The following is a 19,061-nucleotide window of genomic DNA, read 5'->3' as shown; positions in this document are numbered from 1 at the left end:
TTTTGGGCGCCAAAACTTAGTTATTCCCGCCAACAAAGATTGCAATTGTGAAACACCTTGACCAGTGCATACGGATTGATGACTTGTCATAGTTTGTTGTCGTTAGATTTGAAAGAGATGGGACGAGATATGAAAAGATATGAAGGGATTAGTGAAAAAGCTTTTGGTGGGAATTTAGAGCGCCAATTTTATGTGAATATGTAATGTAAAATGGATCCAATTTCCTCTACCCGCTCCATTTTAATTCTGATATAGGCATCATAATGTAAATGCGTATCCTTTTGAAATAAAAAGGTAAAAATATACACAGGTCAATTATATTTGTGATCCATATTTTTTTGGAAAATGGGTTCAAATAGAGGATGAAATAAACACAAAGAAATTGTTGTACTCTATACTTTCAAGGCTCGAATAGATTTCTTTTAGACGATTATTTCTACCCTCCCAATGTCAATTGGAGATTGCAACAGGTATGCGAAATAATGCCTTCAGGATACAATGAAATCCCTACAACAGAGAAATTGGATTCAAGGTTTGCACCCCTTGACCCAACCAAGAACACACGAGAGAGGTTTCTGATGATGCTTTAGAAAAAGAGGAAAACAAGTTGAATTGATTGTTTATAAAAATGGGAGAATACCTTCACTACTTATAGAGATATTCATGCCTATTGGAGATGCTTCTTCACTTCCAAAAAACACATAAGGTGTCTATTGGGAATGGTTGTGTCTTTTATGAACCATCACACCTATTAAAGGTGTCTCTTCATCTCCAACTAACATCCATTGTGTTTATCCATCACATAACACTTCCCCGTCATAGCGGCGAACCAAAACAGAAAACCATTTTAGTTTCTAAGATATTGAAAATATCCAACATATTTATGGCTTGGTCAAGAGAATAAAGTGGGGTTGGTATGCTACCAAATAAAATTGACGGGATTAAGTGAAGACTGTTGATGGATAGCAAGAAAAGTCTATTAATGGATAACAGGAAAATTCGAAGGGATCCAAGTGAAATTGAGCAAAGTCAAGTGACGTTGGGTGATATTGATAAATGACCAAAGAAATCGATGAAATACAGGTGAAGTCGGTGAAATTGAGTAAAACTAATGGACATTCAGTGAAATAGAGGGATAGTTGAGGAAATGGAAGGAATCCCGATGAAAACGAGTAAGCTCAAGTGATATTGTATAAGCTTGATGGATAACAAGCAACATGAGCGTGGTCGATGGACATCCGGTGAAATTGGTGCATCACCGGAGAAACAAATGAAATACGAGTGTAATTCAATGAGGCGTTTCAAGAATTCGTTGAAATATAACGACTCAAAAATCCGTTTGATCCCATTGGATATGCTTAGATATTTATATAAGCAGACTGCATGACAAGATTATACGACTCTATGATCTTTTCAATCTCATTGGATGCGCATAGAGATTTACATAAGTCGGTATCGGGAAAGAATTTTGCAACTCTATAATTTTTTCAAGGCAAGTATATAGCTTCAAAATTTCTTGATTAGTTCCTTAAGATGCCCCACTAAAAAATTAATTATCATATAATCCGAAAAGAAAAGAGAAAACCTAAATAAATATATATTTTTTGTTTTTCTCTTATTCCCTCAACTCGACATTACTTTTTTCCCGTTTAGACTCATCAAACCAACCACGAAACTTAGATCGGGAAGAAAGACAAGAACAGTGAATTCACTTTATGATTTAGACCATCAAAGTGCACATACATATATATCCTCCCGAGGAGTTTAGCGACCCTTGAAGTCTTCTTAAGGATATATCGAGGTACAACCGCATACAAGACTTTATTCAAGATCCGAAAGTCGTTAAACATATATGATTCAGGTTGTAGTACTATTACAACTCAGATTCATTGGTGGATTAAGTCCATCTAACTCAATTAGGGTTGTCAGTAAGTGCCATATTACCCGAAACCGCGCTCACACCAACTGATCTGGGTCCTAAAATTGGGCCCCTGAATCATGATACATGATCAATACACCCAAGCTAAACCCGAAATCTAAATGTCCTATTGGTTAATGACTTTTTTAGTAAAATTCAAAGCATTTTATCTAGTTCGATTTTGATTTTTTCTCATTTCCTATTTTTTTTGTTATGTTTAATCTTTATTTAAAACACTAATAAAAAGTAATAAAAATAATGTTGATTAAAGCCCAAAAGAGAAATTTATTTACCAGCGTTTATGAAAATTTGATAGCCTTCTTATACCCAATGGGTACATAGAACTGATGGGCACCTGAGATTTGTTGTATCAGGTTTCGGTCCACTAATTTAAAAACTGAAGTGAACTCGTGTAATTGGGTCAAGTCGTACTTGGACGGAACCATACACATTGATAGTCCTAATTACTCGTACACGAGTAAAATGTTGTTTCCGTTCAGCATACCACATATAAAAAGTCAGAAGGCAACGGTGATCTATTCACAACAACACAATTTAGCCACAGACTACGAGTCTAGAAAATTATTATGCTTTAAAAAATAATTGGTATATACACTACAAAATTTGATCTTAAGATATGTACACTTATAAAATCATGGCTACTGATACGGGTATCGGTTTATTCGGGAAGTGATACGGGTATCAGGTACCCAAAAAAGGAGACACTTTATCAGGTTCAATGATGTCCAACGATTCTTCAATTTAATTTAGTTGAATTTGATATTTGAGTCCCTACTTTCTAAAATCAGGTTTTTTATTAGATTTAGGGTTCTAGGATTTCGGGAAGAACATGATTGATTGAAGTCAACTGAGTAATTGATGGAGTTTGTGTTTGGGTTTTCTATTATGGTTTGAATTTAGGTTTTCAATGTTGGGTTTTTCCGGATGTTTGAAACATATGAAGATGAAGATTAAAATGAGTCAAATTGCCTTTGAGACTGGTGAAGATGAGTCATTTGCCGAGTCAAATCGCCATCACTCGTAGGACCGGACCAGCTCTATTAAGGGGTTTATTGGACATTTTGCGGCTACTATCTTCTAAGTGCTATTATCGTTTTTTGAATAAATCGGTCAAGGTGAGGATACTTTAATAAATTTTAAGAAAATAAAGATATTTCTTCTTCATTATCTTGCTTTTTCTACTCTATTTTAATCTAATCGGAATAACGAAAATAATTTGATGTAGAAATTCTTTTATATAATTTACATGTAATCTTTTCATTAAAGTATCATTGCTTATGTGTTCGATTTTGAGTTCGTTGAATACATTTTAACCATAAAACGAGATAGCATATGCAATTTTATGTCACATATATGGTGATGTTAATGCAGCGTTTAGTCATTTTTCCCCTTTATATAATTTCATTGCTTTTTTTGAATTTTTATTGTTTCTAAATAGGAATGTGTTCTTTACTTTAAGGTGCGTATTTATACTTATGATACTATCCTACCTTGTTAGAATGTTTAAAGTCGGCTTACTAACGATCGTTATGCCTGAATGATGGAATGGAGGGTGATGTTGAGGTCTGTGGGCGAGATGAGGATCTTGACGTGGAAGGTCAAAATGATGAGGATGACATGAAGGATGAAAATTTCTTCCTTGACTATCCTGACATGGAGCACCCAAATGTGAGGGTGCTAGTGATGATGAATGACTTTCTTTATTTCTTTTGGAAGACTAGTGCGGACGGGATCAAGTGATGAAATGTTTTTTTTTTTTCTTTCTTCTCATCAAGATATACGGCAGGTAGGATGATGACATGTAGTATGACATTTTTTCTTTTTAAAGCACATGAAATTTTTTCTTTTTAAAGCATCATGTAGTAAGGCATAATGACTTATTGGTTTTGGGAATGAAATGCATATTTTTTTAATTTATCTTATTACTATATATATATACTAATTACAATAATTAATTGCCATATTTTTTCACTTCTTTCTTGCTAAAAAAGAAATATTAATTGCCATATTTAATCACAATTTTAATTATAAAAATTAATTCCATATTAATTAAGAAAACTGATTACGAAGGTATATAACTAATTACAATAACTGATTACTGTGTAACCATATTAATTGCCATCCATCACCAAACAGTTCTGGTTACGATGTAACCATATTAATTGCCATCCATCACCAAACAGCTCTGATTACATGTAACCATATTTATTGCCGTCCATCAGAAAAACCAAACAGTTACATCGTTGCAAATGCCTGTCCTACAAAAAGTTTAGCTGCCACAATAGTTGTGGAATGATTTGGAAACCACATGCCAACTAACAAACATAATTGTGAAAGGATTCGGTAACTATCTGTCAACTGCAACTTAGTTGCCTTAACTTATTGCAATTATGACATTAAGATATTCGGCTATTATCAGATTAATTACTAACTACACTCACAATGGTATCTAATTTAGTTGCCATATGTCGTAGCAAGTACCCGACAACTACAAAAGCTTAGTTGTTAGTATGTTTGGCAACTCCATAAGACCTTTTAAAATTAGTGGGCTAAATTTATAACATCTAACTAATCACGTATTTGGCGACACCAACATAAGTTGCCAAAAGTATGCATGGCAACTAAATTTTTATAGTAGTTGCCTTAACATTTGGAAACAACCCATACGACAACTTAGGCTCCGCAACTACCACTAGTTGCCTTTCTGTTTGACAACTAAAATCTCATTTTAGGCAACTAAATTGGTTTTGTTGCTATTGCTCAGATTTTTTGTAGTGTGTGTTGATTAACAGATTCAAATGAGAATAGTAGTTATAATGTTGTTTAACTGATTTTGAAAAGGGTTTTTTTTTTTTGGATACTGATATAAAAGTGGTTGTGATGGTGGTGATTGTTACAGCGGAAAAGCGAGGGGATCGAACCCTCCTGATACCAACTTAGAACATCATATTTTGATGAATATCTTCCACATATTTTGTTTGAAGATCTCAGAGATATTTATACTGGAAAGATACTGCAATGCAGTTACATTATTGTTACAGACTCTATCAAAACAAAGACTTTAACAAACTCAAGACTCTAATTTAACTTAGCATAAACCTAGCCTTAGAAGTCTTCCTTGTTACTCGGTCTTCTGACTCTCTCCACATGTCTCTGTTGTAGAGATTAATCTGTTATTCCTAACATCCCCCTCAAGTTGTACTGGAGCTGGCTAAGATGCAACTTGCTACGTATAATATGAAATCTAGTTGATGGAAGACCCTTAGTAAAGATTTCCTCCAATTGATCCCTTGAGTTTATAAATCTGACATGAAGCTGGTATTTTTTTTAAAACATGAAACAAACTTGTAACTGCCCCTCAAACTGTTGTACTGGAGCTGGTGGTGAAGATAGCTGGTCTTTTGAACAGTTATATGAGAAAATTGGTGTTTCTCTTCAAATCCATAGTATGAGATAGTCAAAATACGTCTTCAAATGGTTGTGTGAGATAGTCGAAATACCTATTCAAATGGTAGTGTTGGTCTGTTTTGGTTAACAAACATATTGGTATTGATCTGTGTTGGTTAACATATATAATTGGTAATGGTAGTGTTCTGTGTTGATTAACCGATTCAAACGGGAATGGTAGTTATAATGTTGTTTAACTGATTTTGAAAAGGTTTTCTTTTTTTTGGATGCTGGTATAAAAGTGGTTGTGATGGTGGTGATTGTTACAGCGGAAAAGCGAGGGGATCGAACCCTCCTGATACCAACTTAGAACATCATATTTTGGTGAATATCTTCCACATATTTTGTTTGAAGATCTCAGAGATATTTATACTGGAAAGATATTGCAATGCAGATACATTATTGTTAAAGACTCTATCAAAACAAAGACTTTAACAAACTCAAGACTCTGATTTAACTTAGCGTAAACCTATCCTTAGAATTCTTCCTTATTACTCGGTCTTCTGACTCTCTCCACATGACTCTGTTGTAGATCTTAATCTGTTATTCCTAACAATATCTGATCCAAAATAGATTACTAGAAATCAACAAAATGATTTCATAACCCCAAAAGTGAAACCTGTACATTTCTTTACAAATTACTTTCTATTACCCGCAAAAGTTATATGAGCACCAATAACTAGATCTAAATCTTACTTTTTGGAGATTTAGCAGCCATGGGTTTTGATAGAGATTTTGGAGTACAGACAACCTCATCCTTTGCGTTCTGGTTTGGTAACAAGACGGCGTTCATGCGGAGCACAACACTACCAATAGCAATGGTATTGTTTCCCTTAATCTTCACCGAATCTGCAACTTCAAATACATATAAAAACTCTCGATTAACTCTTCACCATGTTTCCTCTTCTCTGAACCGCAACTTCGGTTGTGTTGTTCTTCAGTTTCTGTTGTCGTAGTTAAAAGAATATATGGAGATCGATATTTGCAACTGCAATGATATACGTATTGTCAGCTTTGGGTAAAACGTGCAAGAGATCGAGCCCTCTAGAATCCATGTTTCACAACTGGAACAACAAATGAAATATGGGTAAAACATCAGTTCTAGATGCTCCCAATTTTCAGCCGTAGGATTATAGAGATATTCAAGTGACGAAAGCATTCACGTGTTGTCATTTTCCAGCAGAAGGTTAATCAAGTAATTTTACCCAGATATGGACTGGTCAATATCGTGGTATTGACTGTTTGGACGAAAAAATTGACGTTGGGATATTTTCTCATAACTTTTTTTGTATGGGGCATTTTTCTTATGGGGCATCGAAATATGGGGTATTTTTCCAATTATCCCCTTTTCTAATGGCCCTCTCCTTGAAATATTAAGGTTGGAAAACTGCACTTGGTCTAATGTGGCCAATTTCACCATCTCAACTCCTGCACTGAAACACTTGTAATTTTACGCTTGGGATGAATATGATGATTGTTTACAAGACTGTGTTCTAGAAATTAATGCACCTAATCTAGTGTCACTCACTAATTTTGGTGGCGTGGCAAAGGAATATGTTCTTTTCAGCTTTCCAAAACTAGAGTATGCAAAAGTTCTCCTTTGTAGCGATGTGTTGTGAATCAACAACAAATAATCTAGCAAATCAATTAAAGAATTGGATAAATGGTGAAATCACCTTCTGAATCGAAGATCCGGACCTGAATCTGTGCAAATGTGCGCAGCCAAATGGTTTTTGTTTCATTAATTTTCAGATAATCCGATTTAGGGTTCTCTTACAGCATAAATACCAATCATTAACCCTACTAGTTACACAATGGATGAGCAACACATGGCAATTATCTAACGGACGCAACCACACCAATAACTAGCAACTGAAATAACTAACGACGCCTACCTAATTACTAAGGGCAGCCACCTAGATGCATGTCACCCTGTGACACGATGGTGTACGAAGAATCAAAAAGATAGGTAACGGTGCAGGTGCAAGCAAGTTTTTTCAAGAGCTTACATACGTGCAATGTGTAGAAATCTTCTTTCTTTCTTTGTGCTCTCTTTACGTGATTTTCTGTATTGTATTATAAGGTCAATTGTTGTTCTTCTTTCTATGATTTTTGTTCTGTCTTTATAGTACTTGTTATTGACTTGTGAATAATAGGCTCTTCCTGTGAAAGTTTGTTGATATATATTGTTTTTCCTTGGTCTCCAAATCACATTAAGTCTTGGCAACCAAGTATACCACGGTTAGGAAATCAGTAGTATTATTCCATATTTAGGAAACTAGTTGAACTTGGCCAGCAAGTATTATACTTGACCTCCAAGTATTAATTGAGTATAAATAGACGTGATCTGATTTGGAGAGCCTTATGGAATCGACAATGGAGTTGTGAGAGATTCCATCCCACCTCTTGGGGTAGTTATCTTGCGTAGAGGTTTCATGATGAGTCTAAGGTTTCTTCTCGGGCGTTTGCAACACATCGTTGGTGAAGCTTCTTGGGCGTTTGCAGCACATCGTTGGTGAAGGTCAAGAGAGAAAGGTGAGGATGTTTCTTGTAGTGATAAAAACTTCTGCTTTCTTTTCATATGAGGAAGTTTCCCATTTGTTTAGAAGCGTAGACATTGAAACGTCCATGATTTCTTCTTATTGAACATCTGAAAAATAGTTGGGTGGTGCTGACAAGAAATCTGCCGGCCTGAAAAACATTGAAAATATTTAAAGACCAAGTTATTTTTCATGCATAAATTATCGGTAACACCTAACTCTTCACAAACCTAACCCTAATTTATAGAAATTAAATCTATTCGACAAAAAACCACAAGATAATTAGGAGATCTGCAGATATTAAGACATCGCAGGTTGATTTTAGGGGTGAATTTCTGAATTTGTGTTAAAACAACGACACTACTGGTTGCCTAAACTAGTTCTTTCTCAACTTATTAATTTTTGTTTCTAATTAATGATGCAATAAATTTTAAAGATTCTCCAGAGATTTTTGTTATCGAAATTAAGTTTTAGATTTTTCTTAAAATGTTCCGTATTCAAGTGCGTATATACTTTGTTCCTCCATTAATTTTAAAGATTCTCCAGAGATTATTATGCCATTTCGATAACATATTGTGTACATAAATAGACACGACATATACATATTTGTAGCTATTTATTGATATTGCCTAATTTTTGTTGCTTATTAATGATGTTACCTTTTCGTTTCTAATTGATGATGCAAAAAATTTTAAAGATTCTCCAGAGATTTTTGTTATCGAAATTAAGTTCTAGATTTTTCTTAAAATGTTCCGTCATTCAAGTGCGTATATACAATGTTCCTCCATTAATTTTAAAGATTCTCCAGAGATTATTATGCCATTTCGATAACACATTGTGTACATAAATAGACAGATGGATTCATAGGGCGTCACTGTAAACAAACTCATTCTCATTCAGATTGGAGTATGGGTACTAGAAACCATGGAAATGTTGTGAGCCTGTTGTTGTAGCTATTGTTTTCATTACCAGTTTCCAAGTGTTCATCGTTGTTGGTTACTTGGACGGTGAAGGTACAGAATGATATCGAAGGTTATGACGTTTCATTGGATATGCATTGTCATTCTAATGACGACGACCTGGACCTGCGTTCCCTCCATAAAGGTGACGAATGGCACTGGCAGTTTAAGCAATCATTAATACGCAATACACATTTCTGGTGTCATTTTCGTTGGTACGACAATGGGGATCATCGTTGGTATGAAGGTACTTTTGAGGTTTACCATGGAACTCCAGTGGGAAGCAAGTACTATAACGTATGCAGAAATAATTGCGACTATTCTGTTCGTCGAGATGGACTTTATTTATATCGTCGTGATAAAAGTGAGTGGGCGAGAAGAGGTACTTGGCATTGATGCGCAACAGCATGATTCTATTGTTAAAATCATCGAATTGTTGCTTGTCTCTTGGTAGTTGACTATGTTTTTCAAGATGATGACAATAATAATAATAGTGATATTATGAATGTTCATTGTTCTAGAAATTGTAATTTGAAACCTGGAATTGGCACTAGACTCGATTTTTAATTTGGCTAATGATGAGCACTACAACTCAAAAATTTCAAAGTCCCAATCCCTAGTTAGCAATCGGGATATATGGAAAACTTCCAGACATCATAGATACTAGTATTATACGAATAGGGAGAGTTCGGATTCGGTTAAAAAGTTGGTCGACGGTTCGTATTCATTAGTTCTAAATAGCACCATACATAGTAAATTTGTTTTAAAAATGTAAGTTCGCTACGGAAAATTCTCTTATATTCATAGTAAATTGATAAGTATTAGTTTGAATTTTCAAGACTGATTGGGCCGACCGATCGGAGGGCCCTTCGAGCCCGTAGGAAAGGAGTCTCTTCTATAACAATTTTTTTGTCCATCTTTTAAGACCACGGTTTTTTTTTTGGGGGATCATGGCCTTATTAGGCCAACCTCCCTGTACTTATAAGGGTGTCCTAAAGTTAGGTAAATACACATTTACTCTTTATTTTAATTTAAATTAAAACTAACCTAATAACGATATAAATCTAATTGGGCCGACCGACTGGAGGGCCGTTAGGGCCCGTAGGGAGGGAGTCCCTTCTATAGGCAATTTTTTTGTAAAATGAAGCCTCACATAAATATGCAATTTGATAAAAAGATTGGAAATTTTTGGTGTCCATGGTTACTTTATCACTTGACACAATTATCCCTCCCATTTAGTCCAAAAACTATAACTCCTTATGTATCCTAATTTTAAGGGTATAACTGGAAAGCAAACTTTAATATTTCATATTTAAAAAGCCGTGCTTTGAAATTTTACAAATTTTATCTCGTTGGAAAGGTTATAAAAAAATCTACGCAATGAGCACAAACAACAATTTCAAATTCAGAATTTTTACGAAAAATTTGGAGTTGTTTATCATTTAAGGCACAATTTTAAAAAAAATAAATGTGTATCCACTATGCAAACTACAAATGATACATGATATTTTATGTAGCCATATTTTGGTTTATGCATCAACTAATTTTCCGTTGCAACTAATAAAACGATGTACTCCCTCTATTTCAAGAAAAGTGATACTTGCATTTTAGGCACAATTCTCAAAAACCGAATGCATGCCATTATGCAAACCACCACAAAGGATGCATAACACATCACGCAATCATATTTTGGTTTATGGATCGACTAATTTTCCATACCAGAAAAAATGATACCTTCACATTCAGTTTCAGGAAAAATGATATTTTCGCTCCGTTTCGGGAAAAGTGATATTTTCGCCCCGTTACAGAAAAAAGTAGGAACGGGGGAAAATATAATTTTTTTCTGAAACGGGACGAAAGCATCACTTTTTTCTGAAACGTGGCGAAAATATCGCTTTTCTGAAAGGGGACAAAAGTATCACTTTTTCTAAAACGACGCGAAAGTATCACTTTTTCTAAAACAGGACAAAAGTGTCATTTTTTTTGAGACCTCTTGTTTCAGGTACCAATTCCTATGGAAGGAGAATATTGGAACAATGGATACGGTTTTCAACAACCTCAACACTATGATAATTGTCCACCATCTATGAGATACAATCAAAACCAATTTATTGGCTATGATCAATACCCTAGAGCTTACGGTGATTTTCATACATACCAACAACAACCTTGTAGTGGGTATGTAAGTCAAGCACCAAGGTGGGACAATTCTACTTCTAATTGGCTTCATTCGAGTTGTATGCAGATTATGAATGGATTGGAAGACATGCAACAAAGACTAGACCAACTTGATCGTGATAGAGAGAAAGTGGCACAAACCAATTTCTGCAATACTTTTTCTTACCCGACTCCATATCGTTGTTATGATCATTCTCTCATTCAAAGGGAAGAGTCATGGGAAAGAGAACCTATTGTACGTAGTCAATGGTGGTAAGCGTGTGAACGTTAGAAAACTTGCACAGAAATTATACAAGTTGGAAGATGATGGAGCCCCGTAAGAGCTTGTGGATGAAATTAGTAGGACCATTCGTTTGGAACTTAATCGACGTCGAGATAAAGGTTATGAAAACGATGAAAATTCTTATTATGGTGAGTCTGAAAATGAAGATGATTGTGTTGAAAAGGACCAACCTTTAGAGATATTTGACGACATTAATTAGTGTAGTTGACTCAACTATTGATCTTTATATGATCAAGTACCTATTCAAAAGGTACATGAGGAATGATAAAGGGTTTGAATCGAGAAATTAGAAGAAGGGTTAGAGGTAAATTTGTGATTAATTTAGAATGGAGATGGAATTGAAGATCAGGTGATGCGGGTTTGTGTTGGATGTTTGTTTCTGTTATAAATTTGAAGAACTAGAGCAAGGATTAAAATGGGTTTAGTTTGAATCTGGGGATGAAGCTTGAGTTGGTAAGAAGTGATATTTGTGGGTAGACCATAGAATCTGTGTTGATATTCGAGGGTTGGTTGGTGCTTTATCTCTTGTAACAATTGAAGAAAGGATGGTCCTACAAATGAGTATTATGATGTTGATGTCAAGAAGATGAAATGGATTGCAAGAGATTGCATTTGCAGGGAGTTAATGTTTCTGTGTTGCAGTTGTACAAGATTCTAGGATATGGGATTGAGATTGCAGTGCTATTGAGAAGGATTTGTGCAAGCAAGCACTGAAACTAATTCATTACAGTTGAGATGGTGCTTCTGATGGTGTTGTAGAATGGATTGATATCAGATTACAGGTTGAATGTAACGCAGAGCTGAGCTGGTGCTGTAAATAGGATGTTGCCATTTGAGTTGCCTGACTGAGATGGAGTGCAGTAATGAAATGTGCAGTTGTTTGTGACTTGAGTCGGTGCTGCATATGGAGATGGGTTCTAGTGGTATTGCGACTGCAATTCAATGGTGGTAACAGACTGGAATTGATCTGAACATAAAAGAGAGGAAATGGATGGAATTGTTGCTGCTACAGGCTAATAAAAAATGAGTTTGAGAGGTTAATTAAGATGTTATTGCTATGAGATTTGGGTCTGTGTTGCAAAGCATGAGATGTTGAGGTCGTTTTGCAGTGAAGATTGAAGCTGCAGAATGTAGGAAATGGTGCAGTTGTCGAATCTTTTGATTGGAATAGAAAGTTGCAGCTGCAGTGAACAAGAACAATGCAATGTAGTTGTTGTTGGTTCAGATTAAGCAGGTGGTGCTCTTGTTGTTGTTTGCAGCAGGGAAGGAGATACAGATGCTATTGAAATCAGTAGTGACTAATTTCAACACACATAGATGGCGAGTCTTTTATGGTGTGTTTCTGCAGAGAGAAGTTCGGCTAGGAATGTAGTTGCATCTTTTTCGATAACTACACCCAAAAAGATCTAAGACTAAAAAGCTATTAACAAATAAGACTTATTCATAAATAATATGTCAATAGCGAGAAAGTAAAGATTGACACAAGCATATAACGTGGTTCGGCCATGAGGACCCACGTCCACGGGAAAGAAGATGTATTCTTTATTATGATTATAAGTCTACAAATATCACTTAGATTTCTCACTTCCTCTCTATCTAGATTTTTCTCAGGAATTCTCTGTAGAAAGACCATCTAGGATTACATAAGTTGTCCATCTCCTATTACATGGACTGGTATTTATAGGAAAATAAAACTCGTGAAGGTCTATCCTCACCGAGCATATGTAGTTTGTCGTCTATCTCCTCTGGTCTTCGGACGAGCTTCTATACTATCCATCGTGATGGTATGCTGGGTTCCTCTCTGAGTCATCTCGCTTCGTATGTCATCGTGCTGCTCTCTTTAGGTAACCTCGTGCTGCATCATCTTCGGGCTTATAGTGTAGGTCGTATGAGCTCTCGGAGATGTTGTAGACTCGCCCTCGTCTCTTCTGACTCTTCATTAAATGCGATCCTCCTTTTTAGACTTGACCGTCTGAGCGGATTAGACCACTCCTTACACGTGTCATTCATGAAACGTTGTAGCAGGTGTCCCAATTCGGATGAAATCACTTTATGGATTATGATATGGTGTTTCTGTCTTATCGTCTCATCATGGAATCATCTCTTAAGATGATGACACGTGGATATCGGTTATTCTTCCGAGGGTTTCTTCTTTTGCTATAAAAAAGCTTTCTACAGATGATAAGTTTAGTTTTGTCTTCTTCTCTCCTTCTTAGGTAGTTCAGAGTTTCCTCCATAAAACATTTTTATGGAGAGTCGGAGTTTTCCTCCTCGTTCTCCATGGCGTCCAGATTTATGTTTTGCTTGTTTGAACATGATAGTATATTCTCTCATTTATTCAACTTATTAACCTCTTTTGATCCGATCTCTAGATCATCACCAATGTTTTCTCAGAAATACCCATCTCTTCTATGAGCATGATAAGAAGTTCTTCATTTCCCTTCAAAAATGCAGATACTTGTAACAATCGTTCTATACGCGTGTAAATCAAAAACCGATTCTCATAATCGTTTTAAGTGGGAAATAACATGTACCGATAGGTGTTTTTGCAAATAGAAATTTTAACCCAGAATCGGTATACAAGTTAGTTAACATATACCGATTTTGGGTAAATTTTTGTCAAATAAAAATAAAAATAAAATAGTTTTTGATGATACACTAACGTTAGTTGATATTTGGATTAATTTGACTAAGTATCTATTAATTATCCAGATCAATACTAATTAACAGGGATAAATTAGCCATTAAAAAATTATTGCATAAGGGATTTTTCATTTTGTTTCATAATGACCCTATTTTGTCACGTAGTTATATGCTACAATTTAGTGGCATAGGCGGCCAGGTTTTTATATTCATGATTATACTTTTTATTTTATTCATTGAGACTAGCTAACTATATATTAGATAGAAAGTAAGAGAAAACACCAACGTGATTCTATCCATGGAATGTAGCTGCATCGATATCAAGCATGCCAAATAGCTCTTCTCTGCCGCTACCCTTTATTCTTACGATAAAGATACGCTTAATCTCGACGATAAGACCACTGGCAATCTAGCGCACAGAACCATAATCTTTGATGCCGTTGAGGGATTCTGATGAAAATTAAATTTTTCGGAAAATGGATCATTTGTCCAAATATTTTTATTTCACGGTTCAAATGGACGAGTAAAAAATAGTTTGGGTGAAATGGCCAAAAAAAAATAGTAAGGATGAAACTGGTTTCATCCTAGCTTAAATTTAAAAAATAACAAGAATAAAACTGGATACATCCTGTGTAAAGTAAAAATATGAAAAAATATTTGAAAATGGGCACGATGAAACTGGTTACATCCTATCTATTTTTACATTTTTGTCCATTTAAACAGTATCAAAATCTAACTGTCCATTTCACCCAGGAATTGTTGATTTTGATATTTTTAACCAATTTTGTGTAAATTTTTTTGGGTTGCACTTGAAGGTTACCTCATCAACGGAAAATTTAATGACCAAAAATCAACCATTTGCACAGTACCTCTTCTCTCCCACGGACCAAAAAACATTTAGATGATTTGATGAATCGGTTCATGCTGCTGAATCAATGCCAAGTACTCTCCCACTGACCATGCCTATCAGCACGCTGCAGATAAAATCCATCTCGACGAATTTCCCAGAAACAATGATTTGCGCATTTTTTATGGGATTGTCGTACCATCCATTTCCTTTGTAAACAGTAACTCATACCAACGATGATTGTTGCACCAAGATACGGACCCATATAGATACTTGAATGACGGAACATTCTAGGAAAAATATAGATCTTAATTGAACAATTAAATAGAAACAAACATTTGGCAATATCATTAAATAGTTATCCATGCACTTGTACCATTACGTGTCACCGAATTTAATAACCTTTAAAAATTATGTGTCTAAAAGACATAAAAAATAGAGCTAAAAGAGATATCATGAAGAAAATCCCGGTACTCCGCAACTTCTGGATACATTTCGGATCAATTGCATCGAAACTCATCACCAAAATCCAAGTTCTTATGGACTCAGCAATGTCCATTAAAAGTATCGCTTTTCTTGTGGAAAGCAATCGTACCCTCGACAACCTCATCCAGACTCATCCCACCAATTCCAACAATTATCCCTGCTGCAATTTTAATCCTGAGATTGATACTCAAATTTTGCTTCACTGTCATGTTTTCATAATTTTCTGGCGTTCTGTTTCTGAGTTTTCGGGTATTACATACCCTCTTGTAACAGCCCTTTAGAAGATTAATAAATATCATGCTTCAAAAAAAAATCAAGAAAATCCAAACGTTTTGTTTTTTCCAACCGATCCAGACTTAGTTTGATTCAACCCAAGTGAGTTTGTCCGTCAAAATTTTGTAAGTTTCATATTTTTTCTTCTATTTTTACCCATCCGCCACAGTTAGTATCCCAACCTTAGTTAGTCTTTATATTAGACTATTAGTGTTGGAATATAGCAGAAGTGCAGTACAAATACCCTTCTCGCTCTTGTCCAAGTTCACTGTCGTTGACCGTTTTCTTGTTCGGATCTAGTCCGAGCTAGGATCTTTTCCTTTTCAGTTCATACCCTTTGGGGTTCTTTCATCCTTTTTTTTTTCCTAGTTTCTCTTCAGTTTTAGGGTTTTTTCTTTTAGATTCCATAACTTTTTGAATTCATGATGTAGTTGCATCTTTTCTGATAACTACACCCAAGTAAATCTAAAGGCTATAAAACTATTAACATTCAAGATTCAATGATAAACAAGATCTAAATAGCATAAATGTAAAGATTGACACAAGCATATACCGTTGTTTGACCATTAAAACTTACCTCCAAGGGAATAGAAATGATTTCTTTATTGATTAAGGTCATACCCTTGAAATAGCTACACATATCACTTAGATTTCTAACTCTATCTCTATTTAGATCTCTCGGGAATTCTCTGAAGAAAGACCATCTAAAATTACATGTGTATCTCCTTCTACATGGACTGGTATTTATAGGTAAATTAGACTCGTGAAGGCCTGGCCTCGCTGAGCTAGTGGAGCTATCGTATATCTTCTCATAACTTCGGACGAGCTTCGATACTATCCATCGTGATGTCCTGCTTGGTTCTCCTTCCGAGTTATCTTGATTTGTATGTCATCGTGTTGCTCTTACTTAGGTAACCTCGCGTTGTACCATCCATAGGTTATAGTATACATCGTCCAAGCCTTCTGAAACGATGTAGATTCTTCCATGCCTGTTTTGATCCTTCATTAAATGAAGTCCTTTATTTTGTACTTGACCATCTAAGTTAATTAGACCAGTCCTTACACGCGTCATTCATGTAACGTTGTAGCAGGCGTTTCGATTAATTCAGAAGAAACTATTTTATGGAGTATGATCTAGTTATTTTATCTTAACACCTTACCATCAAATCATCCCTTGAGATGTTGACACATGGCAATCGGGTAATTTACCCTCATATTTTGCTTCTTTTCTTTGCAACTTCCCAATGGTATGGTGGGAAGACAACTTTGTAACTTCCTCTCCTTTAACGCCATGTCATAGATTTTCTCCACGTATGTACTTTAGTGCGCTTTTAGATGTTGGACTTGAGGTGCCGGATTGGTTGTCTAATGCTTTCTTATAAAATCTTTTGGCGGGAGAGAATGATGTCTTTACTTTTTGTATTCAAAGTTCAGACCTTTTTTCATTCTTTTTTCCTCTATATTTTTATGTTCCCTCTTAACTCACTGTCTCTTATAAAGAAGTTCATTATGTATGAGAGAAATTATCCATTTATACTTTCAAGACGGTGTGGTCCTTCGTCTTTAGACTTAACCTTTTGAGTTGATTATGAAAAGCGGGGGTCTAACAATACCACCAAATATTTCACTTAGCAATCTGTATGGACAAAATCGAATCAACTTTTAATAAAATCACTCAAGACACAATGAATTAAAAGTAGATCAACGAGTTTATATCTTTGTCTTGATTTGATTTACTCAAGCAGGAACTGCGAGTTCTAATCAAATACAAGGAATGACTTGGATGGTACCAAAGACCAATATCCAAGTGTCAATTAATATCAATCAACAACCGTTAGGTCATATTTTCCAACTGATTGAACTTTAACGCAAAACCTGTATTATTTCAATTATAAAGATAAACAATATAACTTGTAAATAAAAATAACACAGACACCAGAATTTTGTTAACGAGGAAACCGCAAATGCATAAAAACCCCGGAACCTAGTCCAGATTGAACACACATTGTATAAAGCCGCTACAAACAATAGCCTACTCCAATCTCATTTCGGATTGGACTGTAGGTGAACCCAAATCAATCTCTCACTGATCCAAGGTACATTTGCGCTTCCTACGTTTCTGATCCCAGCAAGATACTACGTACTTGATTACCTAAGCTTATCTCATTCACAAATAAGAGTTCATACGATCCGAAATCGCAGGCTTAACAATAAACAAATCTGTCTCCCACAGAAAAATCTATCAAAGGATAAATCTGTCTCCCACAGAAAAACCCTAAAGTTTTGTTCTGTCTTTTGATATGAAATCAAGGTGAACAGGAACCAATTGGTAATGTTGTCTTATAATCCTATGAAAATCCTAGATTAATCAATCACCTCATAACGATCTTAATCGATTAACGAAAGAAGATGTTGCGGAATCACAAACGATGAGACGAAGATGTTTGTTATTACTTTTCTCTCTTTCCTATCGGAGATATCAATCTCAATCTAATCGTTTCGATTGTACTCGTATGATAGAAGATGAAAGATCAGATCACACAACTACGATAAAAGTAGTATCGGTCTAGCGTCACAATCCCAATGAAGTCTTTAAGTCGTTAACCTATTTTTTAAGAAGAAACCAAAGGTTAAAGGAGAATAGACTCTAGAAAGAAACTAGTATCACACGGAAGGTGTGGGGATTAGTTTCGCACAATGCTAGAATCCTCCTTTATATAGTCTTTCAAATCAGGGTTTTCAATATAGGTTACCTTGGTAACTAAGCATTCATTACTCACTGTTAGATGAAAACCCGATTTGGATTCAACCTAATATTTATCAATCGTTAGATCGATAAATTAGCTTGTTATACACAAATGAAATATACTTTTCCAGGTTTGTGAAACCGCACCCAAACGTCTACATTGTTGGTTCAACAATAGTCAACCAAATGGTTAGCCATATGAGCATTTCATATCAACCATGTTCTTCTTCACCATAACTAGTCCAATTGACTTCAAATGAACTCGTTAGAGAGTTTTTCAATTGCAAGGAAATCTCATGAACTACACAAGACACAGTTGAAGCAAAGATTATGATTCACTTGAATCATCTCATGAAATCTTATATCCACGGTTTGCAAACTACATTCCTTAATCATTTAAGTTTAATGTGCAGAGCTCATCTTTAGATTATAACCTTCTCAAGTTCGCGGACTGGTTCGCGGACGTAAGGCACCGGGCAGAGTATCCAAACTCAGCAGAAAATCTGAACAAGAGACCTTCCGCCAATTCGCGGACTAGTTCTCACGCAAACTAGTTTTGAAACTCCAGCAAAATTTCTCGGGATGAGAAATTTCGGCAGTTCGCGAACTAGTACTCATGCAAACTATTCTTCCGGTTTCTCTTGATCAACAAAGTTCGCAAGCTTTGATCAAGGAATAGGACTTCTGCATATATGTGTTTCCACAACGATACTTATATGT

Source organism: Papaver somniferum, chromosome 5 (genome assembly GCF_003573695.1).
Source record: "Papaver somniferum cultivar HN1 chromosome 5, ASM357369v1, whole genome shotgun sequence".
Classification (NCBI taxonomy): Eukaryota; Viridiplantae; Streptophyta; class Magnoliopsida; order Ranunculales; family Papaveraceae; genus Papaver; species Papaver somniferum.
This window is presented reverse-complemented; position numbering follows the sequence as displayed.